This window comes from Ambystoma mexicanum, chromosome 5p (genome assembly GCF_040938575.1).
Source record: "Ambystoma mexicanum isolate Mex_15411 chromosome 5p, UKY_AmexF1_1, whole genome shotgun sequence".
NCBI classification, from domain to species: domain Eukaryota; kingdom Metazoa; phylum Chordata; class Amphibia; order Caudata; family Ambystomatidae; genus Ambystoma; species Ambystoma mexicanum.
The window spans coordinates 504,577,077-504,596,227 of NC_090930.1; the positions used below are offsets into that span (position 1 = coordinate 504,577,077).

General features: G+C 46.2%; 1 protein-coding gene across 1 annotated transcript in view; it reads left to right on the forward strand.

The window, feature by feature from the left end:
* SH3BGRL (SH3 domain binding glutamate rich protein like) overlaps nt 1-19,151 on the forward strand; it is a 525,471-nt gene that overhangs the window by 289,788 nt on the left and 216,532 nt on the right. The window lies entirely within an intron of this gene.

A 19,151-nucleotide genomic window follows, 5' to 3' on the forward strand; every position in this document is an offset into this window, starting at 1 on the left:
TATACCTGGTAGCACCTTATGAGCTAAATTTGAGGTATTAGTTTAAAGGTGTCAGGCCAGTTAAGACTGTTTCTTATTTATTCAAAGAAAATGATTGAGGCCTCCCCTGTTAAAAAAACTAAGAAAAATACTTGTGGTGCTGGGGCTAGATGGGAGGGGGGTTGTAAGGTAATGTCCATTTGGATAGGGGTTAGGATATAACTAAATTTGGCACATTAAGTTGATGCAAAATATTTCTTAAGCAAGAGCTTGTCTGATGGGGGAGAGGCAGGTGTCTAAAATATGCATAAACTGCCTTGTTTAACTTTTTATGCAGACTTACATACACATGTAAGACAGCAAGAAGAAATCTATGAAATAAGATCCCCAGATGGCAGGAGGCTGATGCTGTTATGTTTAAATGTACCCACACCTCGATTAATGAAGAAGTGCAGGAGGAAACAGTGTACCTGCAAAAATTTGTCAAGGACCAGGTTATATATATATATATATATATATATATATATATATATATATATATATATATATATATATATATATATATATATATATAAAATTTCTGAGGCTTGTGGAATCTGCTTAGATCACGTGCTGTGCATAGGGCGACATCTAGTGGAAGCTGCAGAGTATTACAGTTTGTTTTTCGAAACTCGAAAATGCGCGTTGACACAGGGCGTGCCAGTAATACTATCCCTAGTGTGACGTCCACTGTACCCAAGATCCCTCACGTGTCTAGGATCCTCAGATTGTATTTTTTCTGACATGAGGTAGCATGACGAGTAGCGTGAGTACAGATAATCCAAGCAGATAGATAAAAAGTTAAGACTACAAGCAACCATGCGCCTTCTCTCAGAGGGGAGGAAGGGTGGGTCGCATGTGAATCTAAGCAGATACAAGCATCAGAAATACGATTACGGTGAATAATGTATCCCTTCTGAGGCTTGTGGCATCTGCTTAGATCACATGCTGTGCATAGATTAGCGAGCAGTACCTGAAGGAGGTGGGATGTGAGAAGGGTCATGAGCAAATAAGTGTCTTAGAACCGCTTGTCCCACTTGTGTATCTGCCTTGGAATGGGTGTCAATGCAGTAATGCTGAGTAAAAGTGTGAGATTACGGTGAGTAATGTATCATATATATATATATATATATATATCTATATCCTTTTTGAATATGTTAAAGATACTTTTTTATTTTGGTATTGTTCTATAGGAATTTTAAGAAATATGATACACGTGTTTAAATGTTGCTAGCTAAGGAAGAAATAAAATTAAATATTGATTAATACTATTCATTCATTACATGTAGGCTTTAAAGATCACTTCACTTGTGCTTTGGAGGTTACCTCCTAAGAATTTATTTTTTTGCATGTAATGGAAAATAGTGAATTCTAAAGCCCCTATGGCCTATTTTTTTGCTGAAAAAGAGGTTAGGAATAAAAATTATAATTTTCTGAAGGATTTGGAGCCTCTCGTCTCTGCCCAAAAGGGATTTTACACACAACCATTTCATTGAGGGGTGCGGTGGTATTAGCTAGGCTTTTGGATGAATTAATTGGCTGGTTAATTTAAATGTATTAACAGTAATTTAATTGGATTTGAACATAGGGCAAATTAATGATGAAAAATGCGGCATGCATTTGCCTTATCTGCCCATTCTCCAAGTGCCAGATTGAGAGAGTATCACACAATGACAATGTTGGCATCAAACAGAAACCTAACTAATACAAAAAGCAGTGCATACAAACTATTAATAAAGGAAAGTTGGGTATGCGTACCACTTATTTGTTCATTATGCTCTTCCTAGCTATACAAGCAATAGAATAGGACCATTTCCCCCAGGACACAAACATGGTTCAATTGTTTTGCCCATTAATACATCTGCCAGCTGGGCACAGTATCAGAAGATGACTGGGTTTAAACAAGGACACTGCTTTAGTAAGTCAGGACATTTACTGAAAAATAATTAGAATGGTGGCAACAGACTAAAATCTTGCATCTACAAAAATAAGCCAACAGGAACCACAGTAGGCTCATTGGCCAACATTCTCGCAGAGTTCAATGCTACTGAGGTCTTATCCCTTCAGCACCTCTTTCTAGGCCTCCACACCATGGCCCAGAGTAACTGGCGAGCAACAATTTTAGGGTGCTGCGAGCAACGGGGATCACTGTTCTATAGTCTTTCATTCGTCTTTATGACCCGGTGGCCTATGAGGTGAGAGCAAACTCAGTGGTTCTCGCTGAACTAAGGGCTCTAATGTTGGCTTCATCTTTAGGTTAAATCGGAACTTCAGAGATGCCGGCGAAGGAGGTTGAGTCAAAGATAAGTGTCACAAGGGGTCTGGCTATTACTCCCTTGACTCTGATTACATTTCCAGTACCCTTTTCAGGGAATATTACTATGATTGAAATTGTTATCACAATCACGGAAAAAGAATACTTACGACGGAATGTGTCTAGTAAAAAATCCCAAAACGTAAAAGGTGACAAAAAGCTGAATAAAATAAAGGCTCCAGAAAATTATGTGCAATATTTTTCTTGCATCCAAGAATGAAAAATTAAGAAGTTCAGCAAGAAGGGGTCAACTAAGTGCCCAGAGAGGCAAGGGGATCAAGATCTTCTCAGGGCTGCCTGAGGAAATCTGTTGTCTGCAGTTTCCATGCTCCAATCCGCAAAAACTAACCTGCTCGACTAGGCACAGACTGTTGGCAAAGTAAAGACTCAACAATCCATCAAGGGGATACAGCTTGATCAGCAGGCTGAGTCTGTGAAGGAATCCTGTGGCTGGAGATGCTGAGTGCACCAAAGGTCACAGGGGCGTGACAGATATCTGGAAAGGAACCTTGGACTGGAAGGAGCTTGTGTAAATTCTACCTTGGCACCTCAGTACAAGCTGATCTCAAGAGACACTGGCCCTTCGTTTGGACATGCACATGCGAGGAACCTGAGCCTAAGGAACGCCGGGTCAACTAGCCTTAAAAATGGGGCTTTGTCTTCCCAACCTATTATCTCAGAATATGTTTTTGACAAAGAACAATGCTTTCTGCTAAATCGGTCCATGATCCTGAGCCTGCTTTCTTCAGTGCCAGAATTGTGCTCCATATCTTCGGCAGACTTGACATTTGTCCATCTACTCGACAAGGGTTGGTTGCAAGGGAAAATGTGGTTAATCTTGTATTCCTTCATCAGAAAGATATCTTGCTAAAAGGCTTTGAGAGTTATTATATGGTACAGTCTGATCATAACTGGGAGACAGAGCCAAGAAGAAATCTAACTGTAACTTGCCATCTTGACAATGATCAACGCAAGCACTTTTACAGGAACCAATTGCCTTTTGGCTGGGAATGGCTTGCAAACACCTTGCCACAAGTCCCCATTTCGAAGGGATTGTGTCCTCCAACGTATTCCTTAGCTTTGATGTTATCCATTCCAGCTTGCTGGGCTTGGAAATTTTTTCAGTAGAGGGTGCTGCGCGTCGACGTCCCTCGAGTCGGTGTCCCTCGACAGCCTCCGCATCGGCACCGACCTCATCATGAGTATACATAGACTTGCGCAGCGTCTGTTGCTCAGTTCCGTTTTTCCGCGCTTCGTGTGCTTCGGAAATGTAACACTGAGTTTCTTTCTTCAGGAAAACCTTCTTATTCTTCGAAGATAATTATTATTACACAATGGCTTCTTCATCCGAACCATCAACTCCACGGTCCGGTTTCAAGAAATGTCGCGACTGTGGGAAGAAATTTGTCTTTTTTTATTTTTTTTTATTTTTAAATTGATTTAGCTGAATTTACTTTTTCAATTTATAACAATACTTTTATCAAAATTACATATAAAACTATAAAACAAGGGCATTCTCTTCAATTCATCATAACTGGAATAACATCCTAGAATGGTAATGTCACATATAGAAATGAAAAATAGTGAGTGAAGGACACACTAACCATGATAATTAAAAAAAAAAGTAAAACATGGTTTTCTGAGACACATAAAAAAAATACAGACGAATACAAGAACAAAGATATCACATATCATTGCTGGTAGCATAAAAACAAGACAATTAGCATTTGGCTTTCATGTTATAATCACTTTGTACATGGTAGTGGTCATAATAATTAACATCACATAAGGTTGTGAGGCCTTATAGAATGCATTATATACTACAACACCCCCGCTAGCACCAATAATAGTGATTGCATTTGAATATTGCATTGCCAATCAATTGGCAGAGCAATAAGTGTATCACTGATAGATCTCAGAGGACATTCATCATCAAGGATCAATCTATTTTATCAAATCTAAGGCTCACAGAAAATTGATTGCTGCCAATTTTATACTCGTGGAATTAGTGGTGGAAATCACAAGCCATCTAAATTCATGTCTCATCTGACTAAAATAGGCCAAGTGTTTATTGAAGTGACGTTGTCTTAAATGCATAAGTGCTGGACAGTCTGCTATGACATGCTCTAAGGTTTCAACCGTTGTTATATTGTTGCAAAAACGACACTCTGAGGATTCAGGCGCGATCTCTTTCCTGCGTGCTTGAATTTCACGAGTGGGGCATAAGTTAAAACGCATACGCAATAATGCATTCCTAATTATAGGAGAAGGAGCTTTACATATATAGAATGCCATTTCTCTAACGTTTTGCAGCAAACACAGATGGGTCAAAGTCTTTATATTTCAAGCAGGCATCTCTAGTATCAATCCAATCCATCATATACAGCTTTTTCTTTGCTCTATCCGGATCAGAAACAAGAGTTTCAATAGAAATTTCCACATTTATTAATATGGATAAGATGTTTTTAGACCATATTTTAGAGAACTGATGGGAGGACGACAACAGATAACTGGATACCGTGGCCAAGGTTGAATTATCAAGTGCAGATAATAAGCATTTTCTAAACAAGCTACATAAGCGCCAATTGTACATTGCCAATAACGAGGTCAGTCCTAATTCATATCGAATCATCGTTCCTGGAGTGCTTTGTGGTAATTGAAGAATTGCACGCCAAAACTTTGCTTCCAGTGCATTCAGAAACACTGGTTGAATCACACTATATGTTTCTAACCCGTATAGAATGGTAGGGATGACATTTTGTAACCAGAATATAAGGGCAGGCTTAATAGAAAATTTCCCATATTTGTGCATAATTAGTCGAGTCTGGCGTATTGCTGCGAGAATTTTAACTTCAATTTTTGTTAACTGAGATTGGATAGTCGCAGGACCATCAAATACGATTACAAAATTGTCTTTAACGGATCCTCACAGGATCTGTTTGTGGTGCCTGGGATCGGAGCATCACTGTTCGGAATGCGAGGACTGTATGTCCATGACGGTGAAACCCTTGAAGGAGCGTAAGGGGAAGTTAGAAAGAGGTAAGGATATTAAAACTTAAACTCCCTCAAAAGTTTCTAAGTCTAAGAAGAGGCGTCGTAGATCTCCCTGTTTTTTTCCTCTACCCTCTCCAGAAAGGGTCACCTGCCCCACAAAACACAGCTCTCCGGCTACATGGGAGGAATTCCATAAAGAAATTCTTAGCGTCTTCGAGAAAGCGGCCTCGAACCCCTCAGAGACGGTTAAAGGTGATACCCTGGGTGAAAGACCCGAAAAATCAAAACTCCGTGAGTTGTTGAACCCTCGAGTAAAAGCAATAAGACCGCATCATCAACGGCGTCGTCGAAGAGTCCTTCGACTCACAAATCTGCATCATTGACGCCTTTGTCGAAGGAACCTTGACATAAATCGGTTTCTTTGACGCCACTGTCGACCCCGATGAAAGACAAGCCTACAACTGCCACTACATCACAGGCAGTAGAGGCGTCGAAAGCCCCGACACTGACGTAGAGTGCCATCGACAATCTCGACGACACTGAGTATGATTCTGATCCTCTCGACTTCGTTGAGGCCTTTTCCAACATTTTCGATGCCCTTCTCAGGATTGTCGAAGCCTATGACGTCCACTTCAACAACCTCGATGTTTTCTCAGGCAGTAGCAACAAATTTGGCTCCTTCTCTTGAAATGGGTTTTACACCATACCCTAGATCTGACTACTTTAGAGCCTTGTCCTCTATATTTGAGGATGGGGAGGACTCTGACAATGAGACCCTTTGGTCTGCAAAGGTCTACAATACCCATTCCAGAGGAATTAATCTCTGAGGAAAATAGGTTAAAAGATCTTCAAGAGTCCCTACATGAGGCAAGTGGTTTAGATACAGCTCCAGAAGGAGTTTGCTAAACCAGACCCTGGAGAGCATGCTGAGACTCCTTATAGGACTCTGATGGCCAGAATGATTGAATTTATGGGGTGGACTACACAGCAGGATGACCTTACTGATATATTAGATAAAGGTCCACAGGAGGATCCCGTTGTTCCTTTTCATACTGCTTTGCAAAGAAAAGTATCTGCTAATTGGGAAACTCCTGAAGTTATCCCTGCAGTAAATAACAGACTTTCTGATAAATACAGAGTATCAGCCTCCGATCTTGAATATCTCAGCAAGCATCCAACTCCAGAGAGTTTAGTTGTACAGGCAGCGACTTCATCAAACAGTAAGTCGGCATACCCCACTATTCCTCAAGACAGGGATGATAAAAGATTTGATGCCATGTCAAAAAAGTATTTTCGGCATGTAGTATGGCGCTTAAGTCTATCAACGCCACTTGCACACTAGCAAGATTCAGCCACACACTTTGGGAGTGTGCTTCAATTGCGGCTGACTGTCTCCCTGAAGGAGAAGAATGCAATGCATTCTTAAACATCAGGGATGGAAAGGATGCAATGTGCGAGTCCCTTCAAACAGGCATTGATTCTGCTGACAGTATCAGCAGGGCCATGGCAGCAAGTACCACAATCCGAAGGTTTGCGTGGTTGCGGAGGTCTGGTTTTGCTCCAGATGTACAAACCAGACTTCTGAAAATGCCCTTTCAAGGCACTTCTCTATTTGGAAAGAAACTGATGACAGCCTGGAGAAATTGCAAATATCCAATGCCGCAGCGAAATCCCTTGGGGCTGCAATCCGGCAGACTCCAAGTCGCCCCTCAGGAACCTCCTGGAGGGGTAGGTCCTTTCACTTTTACTCCGCATTCGGAAAAGGCAGTGGACAGCCAGCTCAAAGGGGCCAGAAACAATTCACCCGTGGTGGATGGGTCAAAGGTACAAGAGCCGCATCGACAGGTGCTAATTTACCCTCGGCATCTGCGTCAGCCGCTTCTAAATCCCTCCGAGGTCTCCCCTCACAAGACACCAGTAGGGGGCAGGTTAACTCAACATCTGGCAGAATGGCAGGCTATTACGTCAGATGCTTGGGCATTGGAGACAGTTGCCCAAGGTTACTGCCTGCCCTTCCTACACACTCCTCAGAGTCCTCCACCGGGGAACAACTCTTTGAAGCTTCCAGACCCGCTCCTTATGCAGGAGATTCTAGACCTGCTAGTGAAGGGTGCCATATAACCGGTACCCGTAGCGGAGAGGAACAAGGGTTGGTATTCCCCCTACTTTCTAGTACCAAAGAAGGACGGAGGACTGAGACCCATTTTGGACTTGCGAGAATTGAACAAATTTCTCAGGAAAGACCAGTTCAAGATGGTAACCCTTTCTCTGATCCTTCAGGCCCTCCAGCTTCAGGACTGGTTGGTATCCCTAGAACTTCAGGATGCTTATTTCCATGTGCCAATCCATCTCAAACACAGGAAATACCTGAGGTTCACAATTGGCAACTCTCATCAATTTCGAGTTCTGCCATTTGGGCTGACCTCCGCCCCGAGGGTCTTTAACAATCTAATGTCGGTGGTGGCTGCAAGTCTAAGGAGGCAAGGAATTCACGTCTACCCCTACCTGGAAGACTGGTTGATCAGAGCAGAATCTCCGGAACAAGCTCAGATCCATCTAGATTAGGTCTGTCACTTCCTTCACAGGCTGGGCTTCTCCCTCAACTTAAAGAAGTCACAGATGATACCATCACAGAGACTCCAGTTCATTGGAGCAGTCCTGGACACTTCCCTGGGAAAAGCCTCGCCACCAGAGGTGAGGGCTCAAGATATTCTACAGATGGTCACCAAGTTTCAAAATGCCCAACGTCTCCCAGCCTTCGACTTTTTGAGGTTGCTAGGCCTCATGGCATCCTGTATCTTCCTAGTGCCAGAGGCACGCCTGAGAATTAGATCCCTCCAGTGATATGATATGATATGGCATTTGTAACGCGCCTATACACAAGTGTTTCAAGGCGCGACGAGGCAGGGAGGAGGGAACAGGGGGAAGACAGACAACGATCCTACTAGGCCAGGTGTCATTCAGATCGCGCAAGTGCAGGGGTAGGTGGAAGGGAAAAAGTGCAAGGGGAAAGGGGAGAGGGGGAAGTGCTGAACAGGGTAAGTAGAATAAGAAATAAATAATAGAGCCAGCTGGTGGCAAGTGCAAGGTAAGTGCAGACAAGTGCTGTGAGGGGGGGGGCTGTAAGGGATGCAGAGACAGTCCCGCAGTGCTGGGGTTGCCAGGGAGGCAGTGCAAGTGGAGAGTGGCTGGGCCAAGGACCGAGGTCGGTGAGAGTGGCCCAGGTGCAGGTTCAGTGCAGTTTCAGTGAAGAATTAGCAGGGGAGAGGGAGAGAGAAAGCAGAAGCAAAGAGGAAGGTTTTGAGGTGCTTCCGGAACTGAAGATGGTTCTCCTCAAGTTTCAGGGAGGCAGGAAGGCTGTTCCAGAGGGAGGCCCCTGCCGCAGAGAGAGATCTACCCCCAGCTCGTTGCTTCGAGAAGCGGCTGACCCTGAGGGAGTTGGAGACAGATGAGCGAAGGACTCGGGAAGGAAGATATTTAGGAAGAGAGAGTTGAAGGTATATAGGCCCCAGGCCCCAGAAGGCCTTGTGGACAATGCAGAAGGTTTTGAACTTAATCCTCGCAGCCACAGGGAGCCAGTGTAGAGATTTCAGTCCTGGAGAGATACGGTCCCTGGGCTTGAGGCCAAGGACAAGTCTCGCAGTCCTGTTCTGGATGAGTTGCAGAGGGCGGAGAGTAGAGGCAGGCAGATTAAGATAGAGGCTGTTACAGTAGTCCAGCTTCGAGAGAACCAGGGCTCTGGAGACAGTGAGCTTCTGAGGAGGTGCAGCTGGTAGTGAGACTTCTTAGAGACGTCAGTAATATGAGGAGAGAAGGAGAGTGTGGAGTCGAAGATGACCCCGAGGTTTTTTGCCTTGCAAGTAGGAGCAGGAAGCGGGCCAAGCGAGGCTGGCCAGAAGGCTGCAGGGAAGGAGGGAGTGGGTGTGCCGATGAGTAGAATCTCAGTCTTACTGGCATTAAGGCAGAGGTCCTTGGCGGCACACCATTCCTGGATGGCAGACAGACAGTCGGAGATGAGGGAAGGAGAGGAGGAGGCCGAGGGTAGCCTGAAAATGAGCTGGGTATCATCCGCATAGCACTGAAAGTTGGGGCAGAGAGTGGCGATGCGGTGGGCAAGGAGTGCCAGATACTGGTTGAACAGCCAGGGAGAGAGATTAGATCCCTGGGGGACACCACAGGTAGAGAAGAAGATGTCAGAGAGGAAGGACCCCAGTTGGACCTGGGAGGGTCGGTTGGAAAGGAAAGAGGTCAGCCACGCCAGAGCCTGACCAGTGATACCCAGGTTATCACGGAGACGGTTGAGCAGGATGGCATGGTTGACAGTGTCAAAGGCAGAAGAGAGATCGAGCAGAATGAGAACACACGGAGTGTTGGAGTCGAGGTTTGAGAGCAGGTCCTCACGGATGTTCAGGAGAGCAGTTTCCGTGCTTCTGGCAGCTGTGAAGCACTGAGGCACTAAGGACCCAGTGGTCACAATTCTCAGGAAGAATGTCAGATCTCCTACAAGTCCTGAACAGAGTATCACGAGACGTTCAGTGGTGGGCCTGTCGGGAGAACATCTTGAAAGGAGAACAGTTTTGGCAACCATAGCCGGAGATAACGGTAGTCACGGATGCCTCACTCACGGGGTGGGGAGCCCATGCCAACGACTTAACCATCAGTGGTCGTTGGTCTCCATCGGAGTCCAGACTACACATCAACCTCTTAGAGCCGAGAGCGATTAGACTAGCGTTGAAAGCTTTTCTGCCATCAGTACAGGGAAAGAATGTCCTGATAATGACAGACAACACAGTGGCCATGCACTACCTCAACAAAAGAGGAGGCGTAGGGTCACTTCCACTGTGCACAGAGGCAATGCAGCTCTGGTTTTGGGCAATTCAAGAAGGAATCTCCCTATCGGCAGCTCACCTAGCCGGAGAGATGAACTTGACGGCGGATGCTGTGAGCAGGCAGAGCACAGTCTCCCACGAGTGGGAACTAGCTCAGGAAGTCCTTCAAGAGATCTTCGCCCTTTGGGGAACCCCTCAAGTGGATCTGTTCGCCACCAGCATCAACAAAAACTGCGATCAGTATTGTTAAAGGGAATTTCCCCCGAGAGGAGCTCTAGGGGACGCGTTCGTAGTGGACTGGGATTATCCATTTCTGTACGCGTTTCCTCCAGTCCCTGTCATTCCTCAAATGATCAGGAGGTTGAGAAGATTCCAGAAGCACATGATCCTAATTGCCCCGGACTGGGCCAGGAGAACGTGGTACCCGGACCTTCTGGACATGTCCATCTGCCCTCCAATTCGTCTTCCACTCAAGGAGAATCTTCTCTCGCAGAAGGGAGGTCAGGTTCTCCATCCAGACATCAGAACCCTCAACCTTCACGCTTGGTATCTGAAAGGTTGAGATACAAGGATTGGGACCTCCCAGATGATGTCATGGACCTCCGTTGCTTTCGGCAAGAAGGCCAGCAACAAAGACTTTATACCACTGCTGTTGGAACAAATTTTGCAGCTGGTGTAGAGAAAAGAATATCGACCCCTTTTCATGTGGTACACCAACGGTGTTATCTTTTCTACTCTGGCAAATTCGGGCATTCAGGTTGGCACTATCAAGGGCTATCTCGCAGCGCTATCGTTCTTCAAGCCTACTGCAGAGGAACCGTCGGATTTCAAGTTACCTTTAGTAATACAATTTCTGAAGTGATTAACCAATGTCTATCCTCCAAGACCATTCCAAGTTCCCTTATGGACTTTTAAATTTCCTGATGGGTACTCCTTTTGAACCACTACACTCTTGTTCGCTAAGATTTCTCACCCTTAAAACAGTCTTATTAGTGGCATTGACATCTGCTAGGAGGGTGAGCGAATTACAAGCTCTATCTTGTAAACCCCCTCATACAATTTTTCATAAAGCCAAAGTTGTCCTACAAGTGAAGCCTAATTTCCTCCCAAAGGTGGTTTCTGAATTCCACATCACTCAGAAGATTACCTTACCTTCATTTTATCCCCCTCCCCATCCGGGGAAAGAGGAAGAAAGGCTACATAGGCTGGACCCAAGGCGGGCTTTGAGCTTTTACATCAGCAGACTTGCTAGGATTAGGCAAGCAGACGAACTGTTCGTAGGTTACTCAGGGCACAAATTGGGATTACCGATAACAAAACAGACCATTTCCAGATGGATTATTTTGGCCATTCTGGAATGTTACAAACTGGCAGGGAAAGAGCCTCCTCAAAATCTTAGGGCTCATTCAACCAGGGGTATTGCAGCCTCTTCGGCCCTCCAAAGAGGGGTACCAATTCGAGACATATGTGCGGCTGCCACATGGTCGTCTGCACATACCTTCACAAGATTTTACAACCTGGTGGTTCAGAGTCATTTTTTCGAAAACAAAAATGTCGAAAGTCATTTTTTCGAGAAAAAACATTTGGAAAAAAAAAGTCGAATGTCTTTTTCAATGTTTTTTTTTTTCGAAATGGGGTCGTCCCCCCCAAACCCCCTTTTTTCTATTTTTTTTATTTTACCCCTTTTTTTTTATTCCCGGACCCCCAAAAAAATATATAATTTAAAAAAAAGAATTTGACTTTTTTTTGATATTTTTTTTTTCGACATGTTTTCGAAAAAATGACTGAACACCCAACCTGGATTCCTCCTCTAGCCAAGAGACTAGATTTGGCAAAGCTGTGTTGCACTCTGTTCATTCTTGAAGGGAAACATGGCAATTTTACTCCCACCTCCAGTTACACACCACTGCTATGGGAGTCTATCAAGATAAGGAAATCGTCGGAGGAACATCCCATCGAAAGAACGTCACCAGGTAAGAAGTAACTTGTTCTTCTCTGGGCTATTGCTAGTCTGGTGGAAGCCTGCAGGGGCCCCTTTTGAGCAACAACATCCAAAAATAGTGCTTGAACCACACTCTACTCTTACTTTGAGGTGACAGATCAATGCATCTGTTCTCTGTAGGGATCCCTGCTGGAATGTAGGGTTCTGCAGCACTCGTTTCCCCTTTACATACTCTTATTAAGATCCTGGTGTTTTTGTCTGGCTGGATATAGAAAAGAGCAATATCGATTTGATGAGAGGGCAGCAGTGCCCCCCTATTTTATTGGGATATGTATCTTCTGACTCAGCTATACACTGTGAGTCAGACATGACAACATCTGCCCTTTTCTGCCTCCGGGTAACTCACGGCTGGGGGTCAAGGCCCTCGTATGCATGCTTTCCCAAGCTGCCAAGTCCCCTTTTGCTATGTGATTGTCGGGCATCTTGACTTCATTAAAAAAATCAATTGTAGAAAAGTAGAAGTCGATGTTCTGGAAGCTTGCTGCAGAGCAGGGTGTGGCAAGCATCAGGACCTATCTGAATTTGCAGATCCTGGTGGTGCCCTTGAACATGTAGTGGAGTGATTGGAGGAGTGTGATGGGGTGTCCATGTGTTGAACATTTGGTAGTCTGCCACTAGATCATCTCTGTATACTCTTGCCAAGCATTACTGCCTGGTCCTTCTAGTAGTGCATAATGCCCACTTTTGAAGGTCCAATTTGCAGCAGACTTTAATTCTGGATATTCGTCCCTTTAATCTTTTGCCCACCAAACCGTTGTATGGCTCTGCTTTCGAAGTCTTTCAAAAGATGAGGAATCTGTGGCAGTACAGTTTGCATTAGAAGGACAAAGGAGCTACAATTGGGAATAGTATTTCTGATGGATTCAATGTTTCTTCCACAAATTCCTCATCAGGTGCTAGTGCCACCGAAAAAGCTGTAACGGAGCTGACGATGGAGCTGTAGTTTAAATATTGCTGGATCTAGACTGCTTCTGAATGTATTTCAAGCAGTCATTGCCAAAGCCAACAGTTGTTTTCAATTTTTCAATTTTTATTTATATGCTAGAATGCAGTAAATAATTAGACCTTACATACCTAGTGAAGTTCCATAATTGTCTGGAAGTTAGCGTTCGAAGAGCTCTCTTCATGGTAGTGTATGACGCCTCACTATGTCTAATGTTACTGGCTTTGACTGGACTTGTTTTTAAAAGTCTGCCTAAAAACAGAGTTTCTGGCCACAACGTACATGTTGGTGGCTATTAATGTAGTTAGGTTGTGAGAGATGGGATCTGTCTGAGGGTGAAACAGAGCCAGAGCAAGAGTGGGAGAGATCCAGGGGTGGAGTTTGCAAGAAAGATATGTTATAGAATGAGAGCAGGAAAACAATGGATTCCCTTCTCAATTGATCTGTGAATTAAGAATAGAATCAAAGACAGCCTAAAAAATGTTGGTGCTAAATCTGCTCCTATCAGCACAGTAGGTTCTGAAGCTCTAATCGGCTTAGTAGAGATGATCTATGGCCGGCTGTTTCTCACCTGTCCACAATGAGTCTACCAGACCAAACACATCCATCCATTCCCATGGACTTGCACATATTGAACAAATGTGGAGTCTGCAGAAGACACTACAGACGTTCATGAATTAAAACCGGGTATAGTAGGAAGAGGGCGCTAGGCAGTTGTAAAGAGTGTGGAAAGTAACTCGGGGAAGTAACACGGGTGTAGGAATTCAAAATGTGCAGCTGCTGGCTACAACATAAACGGTGTGGGTGTGATGGTAAACCACAAAGCAGCTGAGTATCCAATTTGATTCACAAATAAAAGTAGAAGTTACTTGCGATTTTACAACTGAAAAGGGTTCTCCAAAATAACTGTTGATGAAAATACTTTCCCGATCTCTCGCCTGTCAGAGTTCCAATTAAAACTCCTCGTTTTACATGTAAATTTATGCTGCAAAATACTTTGCGTTTATATCTTTTTCGTCCCCTGATCGCTCTACATCCTGATTGCTTGCAGCCCTGGACACTTTCTTCGTCTTTCCACATCAAAGCAACTAAAAAGCTGTTATTTCCTAATTTGATGGTACTCAATTTATCGAACTTGGAATGAAGGTCTCAACCGGTCCGCCTGCACTCACACCTTCAAAGTACAGACTTGTGCCATGTCAAACGTAACCCGTGAGATATCTGCTTTTGTGCTTTCAAAAAGTTAATCCCACTACTATTCCTTCAAATTCTCCATTATTGGATCTTTCATGGATTCACATGCTTATAATATTCCCCGTCGTCAGACTGGGAACCCTCGGTACACTTATAAAGCCGTTTTTCCATAGGAAAACTTCGACACTTTTGTGTCCTATCCATGTCGTTTTTGGGCTGCTCACGCATGCCCCAATAGGACGTGGCGGTATAAATGCCCCGCCCCCGCGGCTCCCTTCAGATTTCAACCGTCTTCCAAAGTAGTGGGATTACCTCGCGTCATGAACTATTTTGTCAAGGTTGTTCGTTGTATTTTTTCCTGATGTCTAGAAAAGCTCTGTTCCGCCTGTGCGCTACGTGCGGGCTGAAGAAAGTGTATGAGGGGGATGGACATATGGACTGCATATATTGTCTACACCCTCACTACTCGGCAGACAAGTGCGACATATGTAAGGTCTTCTCCCAAAAGACTCTTAAAGACTGGAGTCGGCGGTTAGAGGCCTGGTTGAGCGATGGAGTGGGTACGTACCCACCTTCAGAGGTAGGCTCCACGCGTAGCGTGGCCTCGGCATCGAAATCCTCAGGGGCCACCTGCCGTTCGGCATCGACTGAACCCCCGGTGAAGAAACCACGCCCGGCAGAGAAGGGGTTGTCGGGAAGCCATTCCGCAAGGGAATCTTCACTGAAGAAAACCTCATCATCATCACCATCGTCGAAGAAGGAGAGAAAGGAAAAGCCGAAATCCTCCTCAGGTGATCATCATAGATCATCCTTGAGTCGAGAGTCTGAGAAACGCAGGTCAAGTTAAAAAAAGGCGGGAACGACTCAGGGAGCTGCGCAGGCACCACTGTCGACGGCGGGGAGATTGTCGACTGCCTCACTACCAATGATGCAGTTGGTTTCGTCTATTGTTAGGCCGCAGGTGGTGGCTACGACGACGTCTGGCCCAACTTTAGCCTCGTCGACGGAGATTCCGCAGGAGGCCTGGCGACCGGAGGTATTCGACCCAGTTTTACCGGAATCCTTGCTGCAACAAGAGGCGGCCTTGTGTCTCCTCTGTGGAAGAGGAGTGTGAGAGGATAGCTGGGCCTGCAGAGCTCGGGTTACAAGGGGTTAGCAAGCTGGCTCTTTCCAGCGGAACTAATATCCCAGTTACAACCCCTCTTCTTAACCCGCAGTCTGTTCTATCACTGGAAGTTCTATCCACATTGCAGACCTTGTTAAAGAAACTGGACGAGAGATTACCTCAAGTGGCAACTCTGGCCAAATCGACCGGCAACGAACCTGGCTCTTCCCGTCAGCCAACTCCGTCGATGTCGACGGCTGTACCGACGCGCGAGGACCTCACAGGTGCACGCCAGGAGGAAGGAGATCTGCCGGACTCAGACTCAGACAGAGGGTCCTTATCGGATGTTTCGTTATCCCCCTCTATGGATCCAACCTGGGAGTCGGAGGCAGAATTCGAAACACCAAGGAGCCCAGCTCAGCCGTCTCCCCCGGACGACATTGGGTCCTTCCATGCCATGATGAGCAAAGCGTGTACTGAATTCGGATTGGCTCAGGAGGAAGAGAAAAAAGACTGTTTTCTATTCGACCACATGGGAAAGAGAAGGAGGTCGGTATTCTCAGTACCCATCCTGGATCATGTGTGGCAGGAGGGTTTACAGACGATGCGTCGTCTTTTCTCGGAGCCCGCAATAAAAGGTAGGCTGGAGAAGAAATTTAAGGCTCCAGAATCCACCCCCAAATGTCTATTCTCCCAACTAGCCCCAGACTCAGTGGTGTCAGCGGCGGCGGCGAGAAAAGCAAGGTCCCAGCACAAATGCACGACCCCCCGGAAAACGAAGCCAGGAGACCAGATGCTTTTGGCAAGAAGGTGTTGTTGGCAACGACAGTGAAGGCAGCCAACTCTCTGGCTATAATGGCCAGGTGTGATAGCGAGATGTGGCACCGGTTGGCACCCATTCTAGAGCATCTCCCAGAGGAACATAGGAAAGCGGCGAAGTTACTCATCCGAGAAGGTGAAGAGGCCTCAAATCATTCTATAAACATCGCTGTGGACCTTGCAGAATCAGGATTTAAGCAAGTCAACAATGGGGTAGTTCTACGGAGAAAGGCGTGGCTTAAATGCACCAACTTTAGACCTGAGGTGCAATACAAGGTGCTGGATATGCCCTTTGAGGGAGACCTTCTGTTCGGCGAAAAGGTGGATGAGGCACGTTCTTTGGGTGCCCTCCAGAGTAGAAGGAATTTTCATTCTTTTCGCCCCTTTAGGGGAGCATCAGGGAACTCCCGATTCTCAGCATCAAGAGTCTTTCAATAGGCCGGTGTACTCCTCGCAGGGCTACAGACGGGCTTCTCAAGCGGCGAAGCGACACAGAGACTACCAGACCTCCAGGAAGAGGACGGGCTACTTGTCGTCGAGAGATAAGCAGGCCAAAGACCAACAATGACGGGCATCAGAACGTCCTGGGAGGCAGGGTATCGCATTGTGTCGACGAATGGGATCAAATAACCACGGATCAGTGGGTGCTGGACACTATAAGGTTTGGACACTCCCTGCAATTCAAGAGCAACCCTCTGCATGTTCCACCAGCGTTTTTGGCTCAACCCCACCTAAGCGTGTTGCAACAGGAAGTAGTGCTTATGCTACAAAAAGGGGCTATAGAATTGGTCCCTGCATCACAGAAGGGTCAGGGGGGTTTATTCCCGATATTTCGTAGTGAAAATGCCAAACGGAAAATGGCATCCCATTCTCGACCTTCGCAACCTCAACAAAATGTTGAAAAGCCTAAAATTCAAGATGCTCACATTCCAGGAAGTGATCCGGTCTGTCCAACAAGGGGAATTTCTGTCGTCTCTGGACCTTCAAGATGCGTACTTCCACATACCAATGTGTCGACGACACAAAGTTCGTAAGGTTTGTGGTAGGACGGACGCACTACCAGTTCACAGTGCTTCCTTTTGGGCTAAAATCCTCTCCCAGGACGTTCACGAAATGTTTAGCTCCAATTGCAGCTTGGTTGAGAAAGCAAGGCCATCACGTGTACCCGTATCTCGACGACTGGTTGGTGAGGGGATGTAACGCTCACCTGACTCTCACGGAGGCGCTGGCCTGGTTCGCGCTGCTGTGACCTCTTCTAAGGTGATGCGCAGGGTTCGGAAGACGGACTGGACCGGGCCCTCAAATCTGGTTTGTCTGGCTCGCAGAAGTATTCTTCTGTAGGCGAAAATAGGGGATTAACTGTCTGCGGGGTAATGCAATCAGCCTCCCACTTTCCCCTCTCACCCTCTTCGAAACCCTTCTGTGATTCCTCGTAGCGTCTCACCTTAGGGTCTGGAAGGACGAGCTCTCCATCCTGCTTCTGATGCAGGGGTGCGTTGGTATCCAGTTACTTCACTGGATTTTCGGATTGGTGAGAACCAAACTTGCTTGGCTTCCAGGTAAGTTTTTTGATAAGAGGTTCCCCTTGTGTCCATGCATTAATGTACTAATGCTAGTGTCTTTTTCCCCTTAGGGGCCGGGGTACGGAATGCCGGGGAACAGGCACCGACCCGAGATGAGAGGTGAAATCCTTGTAGAAATCAGGTAAGTCTTTAATGAGCGTTTTTTTTGGTAATGCCTTTTCATTCGCTCATTAACGCTGATGTCTCTTTTTCCCCTTAGGGGCCGGGGTCCGGAAATGCCAGGATGCGGCGCGGACCCGAAATGAAGAGGGATTGAATCAACAGGTAAGTCTTAACATGGAGATTTAGCTTTCCTTATTCCCATCTCTCTCACCTTTTGTTCTGGTCTTTTTCTCCCTAGGCGCTGGGGCGTGACTGCGAATCCGGATGATCGCTGCTGAACATGGAGGCGCCCTGTAAAGGTGAGTGGAATGCGGCGCTGCAGCGATCGACGCAATGAGCTTTTAAATAAGTCTTCCTTTTCAAGATTGTCGGCGAGATGTCTCCGCGATGCGGATTTAGCAGGTAAGGACTTTTCCTTCTTCTGTTCTCTTCTTCTCTTCCTTTGCAGGTGATCCAGGATGCTGGCAGGCGTGGCAGAAGTCAGGATGCAGGAGCAGACACGGTGAGCGTCCAGCTGCTAGATGCAGAACAACGCGAAGCACGTGTGGCTGTTCGGGTGGGGTTTAAATAGCCTTGGAAGAAGTTCCAGGTATGTATCCTTCCCCGACCACGCCCGGATGGTAAATTAGTCCCACAGGTAAAGTAGTTCCTTTCAGGCCTCAAGGAGGCGGGGATCCTACAGCATGGTCTGCATCAGGTAAGTGCACCCAAGCACTTCCATAATGAGCCTGGCGCCACTGATGTCTTTTATGAGCCTGGCGCCATAGGCGCCAGGACATTGTCCAAAGGGCCCCTATATGGGGTTGCTGGGTCCTTCCTTGGGGACTGGATGTCCGCTTTCGGGGACGCAGAGCTTGAACCGGCTCCCCGGGAGTGGGCATCATGACGGGGGATCCTCCTCTATGGCAACTCAAACAAGTTTGCAAGCCACCATGCAACTTCTACGACGGCTGGGATTTGCAGTAAACTTCGAGAAGTCTTTGTTGACTCCGTCAAGAAACTTAGTTTTCTTGGGAGCACAGTTCGAAACCCAGTCAGGGTTGTTGAAGCCATCCATCGACAGAATCCACAGACTCAATCAGATAGCAGGTCAGTGGAGGATCAATATCAGAGTATCGGTGATGAAATATATGTCGATTCTGGGCGCTATGGCGTCTTGCATTCCTCTGGTGAACAACTGCCGCCTGTTCATGAGACCATTTCAAGAGTTCCTGGCGGACCGGTGGACCCAGACCCAAGGGCTCTGGT